At 38.9% G+C, this 11,592-nt stretch overlaps 1 long non-coding RNA gene across 1 annotated transcript; it reads right to left on the reverse strand.

Moving 5' to 3' along the window:
- Window positions 1-10,174: 10,174 nt before the first annotated feature.
- LOC122976685 lies at window positions 10,175-10,899 on the reverse strand. Its single transcript, XR_006401014.1, has 2 exons — window positions 10,501-10,899; window positions 10,175-10,355 (listed from the first exon to the last, which is right to left on the reverse strand). It is a non-coding gene; the product is annotated as an uncharacterized LOC122976685 (long non-coding RNA).
- Between the last annotated feature and the right edge of the window lie 693 nt (window positions 10,900-11,592).

Below are 11,592 nucleotides of genomic sequence, written 5' to 3' on the forward strand. Positions count from 1 at the left end.
GCAAACAACAGTGTCATACTTGATCTTTGGTGACAGTTAAATAGTTGATTTGATTTAAATGCATTAAGAAGTAATTCACATGCTCTCCATTGATATGACAGGGAGTCTTGACTGCAGTTTTAGAAGAGATTGTCATTGCCAGAAATGCTCATTGGTGCCAGTTCTTATTGATTAGTATCCAACCTCTAATATAATTTGTAAGCTATCCCAGGATTGTGTATTATTTCTACATTTATGTATTTGAAACATCAATTCAACATTTAACAGTACATATTTATGTGGTTGTAACAAGAAAGTAGCTTACAGTAGGTCAGAATTTAATTTTCAAAAGAGCTGACAGCCTGTGAACTCACTGGGATGGAGTCCAATCCAGTATGTGTCTGCTCTACCTCTAGAGGGAGCTCCAACTCTATGAGTTTTATAATTAGAGGAGGTTTCCAAATTTATTTGGCATTCAGTGAGTGTGTGTGTACTTGCTTAATAGCAGTGTGCTTTAGGATAGTACTGTACAGTGAACCCACTTTTACAGACACACACTAGGGGACTCACACATACGCAAAAAGGGTCACATTGCTTAGACATAGGGTTACACCCACATACTAAAGCCTATAGTCATACTACTTTACTGTCAGAATACATTGAGATGACAGTAGAGGGTGTTTTTTAAAGGACAGTGGTCTTACTTTTACTGCAGCTTAGAAAAGAAAATTCCATTGAAAAATCCATTGTATTATGAACATTCATGCAGTTATATTTTTGCTAAAAAAGGGACGCAATACCATAGCTACATATTTAATTAAAGCCACTGCAATGATATACATTTAATAAGTAATAGACAGTGTAATAATAGTAACAGAAATGTGTGAGAGAGACACTCCTGATGCAAAGAGGAGATACAGTACAGCTGCACACTCCTGTTACAGTCAGTTTGTATAATTCATTCATGCAGCAGTCAGCATCTACAATATCCAGTGAAAAATACTGTATATTCAATGGTTCCTTTTACTGTTCGCTTCACTTTAACACTGGAAGATGGTACAGTTTATCTACTCAGGTGTCTTCATGCAGAAGACAGCACTGAAAAAGCTTTCATCTTGTGAATATAGGTGCTATTATTCTTTCCTCCACCCCGATTGAAAAATGAGGTGGAAATACCAACAGACACAACAGTGAAAACAGTAGGTTTGCTTCAGCCGGCCCAATTTGTGTGGCACCCAGTGGCAAGAAAATAGCCTTGCCCAGTTGACATGTTCGCCACAATGACCTGACTTTCCTCAATACTCTTAAATAATACAGAGCAGACAGAAAACAAGAGGTCATTTGTGAGACAGAATCTTGCTCTCTTGCTTTTTTGTACTTCATCGGCCACTACTCCTGGGACAGAGCAACAATAACCTGCAGTGACCTGACATTAATGGCAACTCTTTAACAGCATCCTTTTTTCTGTCCGCCTCGCTCCCTCTGCTTGCTTTTCCTCACGACGGTTTTTCACTTCACATATTTCACTGAATTACTCCATAACACTTCCTGGGTGGGAAATTGTGTTGCGGTTTTTGCTCAGTTTTGCTGCAGAGTAATGGCCCCTCAGAGATATTACATTCTCCCTGAAATTCTTTGACTGGAAACCCAGCAACTTCTGTCAAAAGCTGAAATAAATTAGGTTTGACTTTGAACAAAGTCTTTGGCGTAGTCTGTGGTTGGAATGGCTTCAAGTAGGGCTTTGAATGGCTTCAAGACCTGAGGCATGCAAGATTTGTTTTGCCTCGAATATAAAGCACTAGCTCTTCAGGCTATTAAAAGGAATACAGCTTATTTCCTAATTTGCTAAAATAATTTTGGATTGAAATAGTTTCATTCATGTCTGTGTCTTTGACCAAAGATAGAAATGAAAGAGGGAGTGAGTGGTTATTAAAGTGTAGGGCCAGAGATAACGAACATAAACTCTACTCAGCCTTAATATCATGTCAGATGTTTATCCACCATAAACAACTTTGCTCTAAATAATAGCCTTAACATCCTCGCTGACTATTTCTGAACTTCAGTTGAGGGTCATGCAAATTGGGACCGCTCTACACCTTGTCCTTAATGATAGAGAGGCATAATGGTTGAAGCCATGGCAAGGTGCCCTGAACCATTTGCAGAGTGAAATCACTGAAAGGCCTCGCTAAATTAAGTGATGGCACCCCTCTACTTCTGTCAAAATTGAGTGCATTTAAGTGAGAGGAACAACCGAGCCGGCACAACATGGATGAGTCTGAGTTGCCCTTTCAAGCGAGCTTATAATGGGAGCAAATCAGTTGGTCATGCAATTTACAGCTGCTTTTACACCTATTCCAAATCTGAGGAGCAAAGGTGTTCTGTTGATTTCTTGTACATATAATATGCTCCATCAAAAAATCTTTTCAAGGTACTGATTACAGATACTAAATGACATTGTGCATTAGAGTTTGGAGTATATATATAAATATTTGACTAATGACCAATATAATTGAATCCAATAGGCCTTACAAAGCCAAAATATAGTCACCACACATTGGGTTTAAATTGAATTAAGACCTGAATATGACTTTAAGGTCCATTTTACCACATAAGAGCCATAGAAATGTGGAAATACTGTAAAATTTGCAGTTACTGTAAAACAGAGATATAAGCCAAACTCAGGGCTTTTTCAAAACTATAATTCGTTTGGTCTGGTCCAAGTCTGTTGAGGATGTCGGTAAACTTGGTGCGTTATGCCCTTGGTTGTGTTTCACACAGAGAAAAATTCAAGTGAATGAAAATACATCAATACAAGCCACGTGAGAATGTTCACTCCTCTCATTGGTTAGTTGTGTCTGGGATGGGCGCAAAAACTTACACACAAGAAGGTCTTGAAGAAGGTCCTATCTTCCCAATGTTTTTCGTAGCACTAGTGCAGGTTGGACCTCAATTCAGTCTCCGGCTAGTTGCTGAAAACTGTTGATTTTGCTCAGCTGCATCCTAGTATGCAAAATGCAGCTGGCTATGGGAGCTCTTTAGCTCAAACTTGTAGAGTAAGCCTTGTAGTTGGGTTGGATCATGGTCGGGTCACGTTCACCACAAATGAACTGCTCCAGGGACTGGATCGAGACCATGTTGTTCTAAACGGTCTCGGTGCAGTTGTTTGTTCCACAGCAGAGTATGGTTGCTGTGTTTATATCTGCCCAAACTAATTGCACCAAGGGGGAAAATTAACTAGAGTCCAATTCCACCGGACAAAAAAGCACAGGTCTGAAAATGCCCTAAAGTAAATGCACTCAGGCTGTGCAATCTGGCTTTGTATTGGTGAACAGGATGCAGCGACTACACTCTGGTTTGGTCATGTGTGGACTCTCAAAGCCGCTGTCACACTTACTGCATTCTTTGCCACAGAAATACAGCCAACTAAACATGTAAAGCAACAGGGGACACTTTCAACAGACATGCATGACTGATGCAGGTAGCCGAGCTAGTACTTCTGCTAGCGAGATAATCTACTTACTTGTTTACTACCAACTGATCACTGTGTGAGGCGATCATGGATGTACTAGCCAGTACATTAACTTATAAAACACTGACTATGGGTTTTAAATAAACTGATATCTTGGCTAAATAAACATAAAATGAAAGCATTACAACTTATCTGTCGGGGCATAGATAAGAGCATTTAACGTGTGTAAAGTATAAGGCCAATGAAGCTGTTTCATGGGTTAGTTTGTGCCCCAAAATATAGAAGTTAAATTCAAAAAGAGCCAAGTTTAGAAGAGATCGGGTTAGGAAGTGTTCTTTTCCTGTTAGGTTCCTGTATAGTAGAGAGATACTATAAAATGAAAGGAAGATGTGCTGAGCTCATTTTTTGAGGGCCCTCAACCTTGATTGAGAGATTGATTTTTTTCATTGATCGACCCTTGAAATAAACCTTTTTACATGCTAAAAGTGAGTGGCAAAAGTTCTAGAAATCCAGTAGTTTCATAGTATTAAGTGGTTGCTCAGTACCTTGTAACTTATGTTAAAATTGCTAGAGTCACTCTCTAAACCTTAAACAGTTTGTGATCTTGTGAAAAAAGGGGCCAGAATCTGAGCATTATAATTTAGACCCAGAGTTCTGAGTGATTTAGAAAATGACAATTTAGAGTGTTTCTCAGTTGCACACTTACCATTGTGTTGCAAAGAACCCTTCTTTTAAATGTCAGAGTTGTCATCTCTCCATAGCCTGAAGCTCTTTTCTTATAATCTTGTGAAAATTATGAGTCACCTTTTAATGAGATATACAGTATGGAGGTGCTGTGGTTTCTTTCTTTGATGCACTTAAGCTCAAATTATTATGTGTTGAATGAAAAAAGTAAAATGAATGACGCTCTGCTGTCTTGTCAGTGGGCATATTGCCTTTTCTTTAAATGTCACATACATTTCCTACTCATACACATAAAAAAAAACAGAATTTCTAAACTTTATGCTACAATATCTCAGTCTTGATTAATGCAAATTCTACCTGAACAAGAGGGAAATTACACTTAAAATAAGCTTTACCACTGATGTATGTGCAGTGTTAAAATGTGTCAGTGTTAATATGTATTTTGAAATGTCAGTGTTCTGCAACCCTTGACATAGCCTCAAGCAATGCACAATTGCTGTATTCTGAGTCATCTCTGATGGTGTGGTTGCAATGCTTGTGATGCTATCAGTCTCTGTTAGCTGAATAAAATGATTAATCCTTACTTTTAGCCCTTACGAAATGGTATCATGGACTGTCAAATATGTACAAGCTACAAATATCTCGGCACACTAATAATTGCAAAAGGGATGTTTAAAGAGTTACCATGGATATTGAGATGCCTGAATAAATTAGAGCCATAGCTGATTGGACTGAGCTCAAACCAGTCGCTGTGCTTCTTTCCACAATGGATTTGGCACATTAACAATTCTCCGTCTCTTATCGAGGAAACATGTCCCCCTGCCATTACATTAAAATGTTGTCCTGGCTTCATGGCCTTAAGGCAGAGAACCAGAGATGTGATGGAATAGATTCCTTACTCAGCCAAGCTCCTAGATGTCTTTGGGGGGTGGAAACCGAGAAAGGACCATCAAATGTGTAATTCAATTTCCTGAAAAGATTGGTATATACTTAGCCCCGATTAGCCTAATCAAAATAGCGCAGAACAGAGCTGAGCCAGGGGGGATAGGCTTAGCTGATTGTAAATGATGACCTGTAGGTGTTAGTTCAGTCAAATTATTCAAACTACGTCGCACTATGTGTGGGTGAGCTGGTGCATATGAGTTAACCTTCAGCGAAAACACTGTCAGATGGTTTCTTTCTAATCCCATCTTTACCTGACAAGATCTCCTCAAAAAACCTGAAACTCAGATCAAAGAGTTTAAAGTGGAGATGACTGAATAACAAGAGCATCCGAATAGGAACACCAGCAGGCTTCTATATTTTAAAGATGTCACACTACCCAATCACTTGACAGAAGGACTGATACTCTGGATTTTTAGAAAAAAACCCTACTGTAAGTGGAATCTGGGAAGGATTTTATAACAGAGCCATGGCTGTTGCCCCTGCAAGAGTTCATATATCTGTCTCTATTTAACTGTCCTTGAGCTAGAAAGCTGTGGCAAAGTGACACCAAGTAAAAAGTACTCATGCTGTGTGTACACATTGAGTGCTATAGAATTTAAGCTGTTGTAAAGGACTATAAAAAAAGCAGTGCCAAAGAAGACACTTTAGTGAGTAGATGCTTACAAACTTGTCCACCAAGTGGCACTACAGGCCTCAGAACTACCTCTGCCACACAGGTGAGGCCTGAGTCCCATTTTTTTGATAAATTTTACATCACATTTTCTGTTGCTTTTTAGCGGGTCTAATTCGACGTATTACAGACCGGAAATATGATTCATATCAATACCTGGAAATGCATCTCTAAAGATGCACTAACCAAGAATCTGAATTCGGTATACTTGTCAGTTTGATTGGCAGTGGAAATGGCTGTCTACATAAAGAGCCATGCTTTCATTTCACATTGTGAGGTGTGTGCACTGTAGCATTAAATAGGCCACCGACACAAAACGGGGACCACATAAATCCCCCTGACATTCCTGCGGATGGAAATACAAATGTTTATTTTTGATGGGGAAAAAAACAAACAGCAAATAAAATCCTTTTTTGTCAAGGAGAGTGGGCAGGCCTTACCTTGGACTGGGTATTTCTGGAGCTTGGTTAAAAGCAGCGTCTGAGTCGAGGGTGGCTACAGATCTAGTAGCTTTCAAGGCCGTATCACTTGCTGGAGAAAATGTTTCTTAGTACCTCATTCAAATTATTTAATATGTCTGAATGTTCACCACTCTGTCCCTCATGGTCACAGATAAGAAAATGTTTATTAAGCCATCTGCATTTCTTGATCTCATGTATGCATCTTTATCAAAAAGCCATTCCCAGAGAAGGAAATTGGAGCTATTTTTCTGTGAATGTGTTTTCTTCCTGAGTTTCTATTTAAGTTGGAGATTTACGAGATGTCAGGGTCAAGACCCAAATCACTGCTGCTTGTGGGCATGTGCAGTCGTTCCTGCTACCTTATTAGAGAATTTCCTGTTCTCCTCGCATCGTATGTGTCAGTACTCTTGTGAAATTTCAGGTTTGTCAAGATATCTGCACCTTTTGCCCTGAGACAATTTGGTATCTATTTCCTCTACGTGGCAAATGAAGTGATTGTGATTCAGAGTGGGCCTTATGCTATCTTTTCAATGTTTCATTAAGATGGTTAAGAGGGCGACAGGGAAGCAGTGGAAGGGATCCAGTGGAGATGAAGTCAAGGTGAACCCACATCACACACAGAAATGCATACTTTTAACATAAAGTACTTTAAAAAATAAAGTTTTTTAATATAGTATTATTAAAAAAATGTTTACAAAGCTCTTTACCAATAGTTAAGCACCAATGAAATAATAAAGGCAGAGATAGAGGATAAAAGCAGCATACAGGCAAGCTGACTTAAAATTCATCTAGTTTGCAAGTCTTTGCACCTGCAAAGCATTCAAAACATCATAGTGTCAGCAGATACTTAAGTGGCAGTCAGTATACAGCCAGCTAAAGGTAACTGAGAGATCTGACATCGATTTAAATCAATATAAAAACCTGTAGGGTATTTATTTCTAAATGGGATCCAAATGTTCGTTGTCTCAGCCTGTGGAAGTGTCAGCTGAAGTGGAAATTAGTGCAAGTTCAAGTGTATAAGCTGAAAAATGATGTCAAAGTGTTGGATGGAGTGTGGGCATTGAAAGCAGTTGAAGTAAATTGTGTACGAATAGTGGAAGTGGTGAGAGTTGGAAGAGCTGAAGATGTTTTTTTGTTGTTATTCAAAGGTAAAGAAGTGAACAGTAAGAGATGAAAACAGTTGTATTGTCATTTATGTCAGCAGAAGAGAAAGAGATGAAAGCAGTTGAAATGTCAGTTGAAGAAAGATGAAAGGAGTTGAAATATCAATTGAAGAGAGATTGAAGGAGTTGAAATGTCAGTTGAGGAGAAGGAGAATATAAATAAGAGTTTAAGAGTATTCACTGTTGAAAGTGAGTACACTAATTATAATGTACAGTGTTTTTGTTCTCCAATGCCACAGTATCATTGTCATGTTTCTGTAATATCATTGATAGTTCCTTTTACTTAGGGTCATTAGAGAGACTTGAACCTGCATTCTTGGCACAAAGCCTGCAACACCGGCAGGGTTAATCCTTTCAGAAGACAGGAAGGATAGTAAGAAGACATACTGCTCTTACATCACACTTTGTGTGAAAAGACTTCTTTTAGTGCCATTGCAGTGTAAGATAATTAGAAACACTAAGTGGTCTGAACATCGGTGGAGTTCTTTCAATTAAAGCCAACCCTCAGTAACTGATCTTGACTCCATACACTGTTCAGCTATATGACTTTAGCACTCACACATGTTCACAATAATACCCCAGAGAGTCACCATCACTTAAGGCCTCACATCGCTCCAGTGAAGAGCAAAGAGGGAAGTATTGCTTTCAACAACAGTTACCAATGCATGAGTGCTGTAGGAAAAGCGTTTTTTTTATGTAAGACACAAAACAACATAACAGAATCAGAAAGGTAGTTACTAGCTGCTTATTTACCGCTAATTAGCTTGGTAACCACAGCACAAACACAGCGAAGTAGGCTTTACAGGCTCTAAGCAATCTTTCCAATTACTGAGCTAGAAAAGCCCATTGTAGCCAAAGTATTCCCAGTGAGTGTTTGTAGTACTACAACCCTGTTACTTTTTAAAAATCTGTCTTCATTCTCATTTGATTTCAGTGTATGCAGGTTAGTTCCTTTGAGATTGGGATCGCTTTCAAGGGAGATCTGGTCAAGACCACAGCAACTCATTTAGCTATATACAGAAAAGTCATTAAAAACAGGGAGAGAAGAGAGCAGTCAGTAATTTTGCAATATTTTTTCTCGGTTTTGTTATCAGTTGTCCTAACAGCTAAATAAAACTCAAAATCATTCTGCTTGCCTTGTGATGTCCTTCCAGTTAAAGAATACCCAACAATTATTCCAGGCTGTTTATCCTGCTAGGTCTTCTTAACACTCACTGTATATAATTACATTCCACTGTGCACCTAAATCTTACTGCTTAACAGACACCATGGGATCTGAGGAATCAATTAAACTGGATGCACTCCAGAGTTTATACTGTTGTTGCATTTACTCTCCTTACAGTCCAGTCTTTACAACTGTAGTTTTTGTTGCAGATGTTTGAATTTGTCAGAGTATGTGTGTTGCTGCTCCATATTTGATTCCGCCTTAAACCGTTCTGTGTTAAGCTTTTTTTTTTTTTTTAATTGGTGGAAGTGTAACAACAGAATGTGCATTTTCCAGAGAAAATGCATGTGATTGCTGCCAGATGTTCCTGCTTCCAGCTGCTGCCCTACACGTTGACAAGATTGATTAAGCTCCTCAACATAAGCAGACAAATCTTGATTGCATATTTACAGGTAAAATAACAGAAAGACATTTCAGTCCATCAAAAGTTGAATATTCAAGGTGTAACCACAGTACTCCTGGTGACCAATTGCTCCCAAACTTTCTTCCCCCAACCATAAGCAATGTTTAAACTGTTTTACCTGCATAAACCTAATCATACCTTAAAAAGATAATGTAGGTGATTGTCTATATTTTTCTTATTACCATCAAATCTAATATGCAGAGCTAAACCAATAATGAAGTACTGTGCGTGTATCCAAAGCCTGACTTATCTTTATGCTCTTCTGTGTCTCTGCTCCAGTTGGTCCAAAATGCGGCTGCCGGACTGCTAACTAATACACAATGTAGGGCACACATCACACCAGTGTTGGCCAACCTACATTGGTTACCAATAGAATGCAGAATTGATTTTAAAATTCTTTTAATTACCTACAAAGCACTACACGGGCTGGCCCCACTATATATATATGTGTCCCCTGGCCACAGCAAGATCACTGAGGTATACTGACCAAGGCCTTCTGGCTGTCCCAAAATCTAGGCTTAAGACCAAGGGTGACCGTGCTTTCACGGTTGTGGCCCCCTCCCTCTGGAACTGTCTTCCCCTAGTAATAAAAAATGCAGTCAGTCAATAGTTTTAAGAAGCTCTTAAAAACTCGCCTTTTTTGTAAGCATCTCGTAATGTGTGATTGCTCTCTGTGTTACTTTCACTGTTTTTATTGTTGTATCTGACTTCTGTGTTGTTTTTATGGTTTTATTGTTTTTATATTGACATTATGTGTTTGTTTATCTATTTTTAAATTTTTTTAAATTCTATTTTATTTTTCTCTCAATTGTTTGCATTGTACAGCACCTTGTAACTCTGGTTTTAAAAGGTGCTTTATTTTAGTTTACTTTACTTTACTTTACTTTATCTTATTCCTCTATGCTGCACTGCTGCAATAGGTTCCTTCACCATGAAGATTACGGTCACGTTAGTTTGTTTAGAAGAAGCTTAAAGACTAAGACTATACCAGCGATTACATTTTCAGTCTCTGGAGAGCTTCCTTATAAGGTGACTTCGTGTGGAACTCATAACAACCTCTTGACTTTGTATTACATTGTAAATTTCTCAGAGAACTTCTGACATGATCACTGTTAGTCTTTGGAGCCGTTTCTAAACAAATGAACATCCCCAAAACTCTTTGTGGTGAAGGAACATGACACCAGAAAGTCTTTGTTTGCTTGAGCAGGCAGAGATGGGGAGATGGAGACTGGCTGGTGTTAGGGCTGAGGTGAGCAGGAGGAATCTGGGAAAAGGTTTGGCAGAGGGAATCCTGAGGATGAGAGCTGACTTGGCGGGCTTGGCAGGCAGACGAGGCGCGCAAACAGGCAGGTAATCCTGAAGACAGGGAGAACAGGTGTAAGGCAAGCTGCAGGTGTGCCAACAAACTAACTAACTAGCAGACTAGTCAGGCAGGCTGGCAATGAAATGATCTTGCAGGCAGAGAAATTAACTGAAACAAAACTAGAAGTGTGCAACAAACCGTGAATGGTATGACGATCTGGCAGAGACTGGCTGTCTGTGCAGTCTCCTTGTAGTGGAGTGGTGATGGCTTGATGACAGGCAGGTAAGCTGATGCCAGAATGAGCAGCAGGTGTGGAGGGAGAGAGAGACAGAGAACAGACATGTCCACCCCACACACAGAGACAGACAGGGAGGCAGAGGAAAAACACCAGGAAGACACGGCTAGGCTGTGATCATGACACATTGATGTGTTCTAAATAGTTTCTGGACAACAACGGAGGTCTTGTAAGTAGAACTGATTGTCAGAACATTGTTGGTTTGGCTCTGCACATGAGGTTGTTAACAATAAGAAAACTATAGGAAATCAACAGCCTTTTCCTTCAACCATATTTTATTTGCCATAAGTGCAATCTTTCCCCAACCTTACACATATTATAGTTGGTATGTGCTGATATTGTAGAAACTCATCGAATATTGATGTTCTTGTCTGTTGAAAGGGCTGAAAATTTTACAGAGTATTTCAAGATCTCTAGTTATCTCATGTCTGTTTTATTGTAAAGTCACAGATCACAACTTTGCTTCAGAGGCTTTATATGATACCCTCTACCCTTAGACCCTTGATTCTTGTTACAAATACTCAAAACATTTGAGCATTCTTGACTTTGTCAAACCAATGCTGAAAGCTGATAGGGTGATTACAGCCATGAACATGAAATTATGTTAGATGATTATACTGTTGTACAATGATGAAATGTGCAGAAGTAAATCAGTGTAATGATCACAAAACTGTATTCATTACAAGGTGAAGTGGTAGGTAAAATAGTATGAAATCATAACATCACTAAATACCCTAACCCTAACCCTACAATCATTAAATCATTGCAATTGCAGAGTGCATCCAAAGATTATTGCATTTTATGTTGTTTAAGTGATGGTTGGCTTATGCAAATATGGTATGTGCCAAGTGGGGTGAAAATTCTTTGAAATATGTAGAGGAATATGCAAAAAACAAACAAACAGAAACCCTGGAAAACTCATACACAGAGATTTTTTTTCTTCTACACCTTACAGCTCATGAGTTATTAGCCAAAACCCAAAGGTTGCATAGCGG

The sequence above is a fragment of the Thunnus albacares genome, chromosome 24 (genome assembly GCF_914725855.1).
Source record: "Thunnus albacares chromosome 24, fThuAlb1.1, whole genome shotgun sequence".
NCBI lineage: Eukaryota > Metazoa > Chordata > Actinopteri > Scombriformes > Scombridae > Thunnus > Thunnus albacares.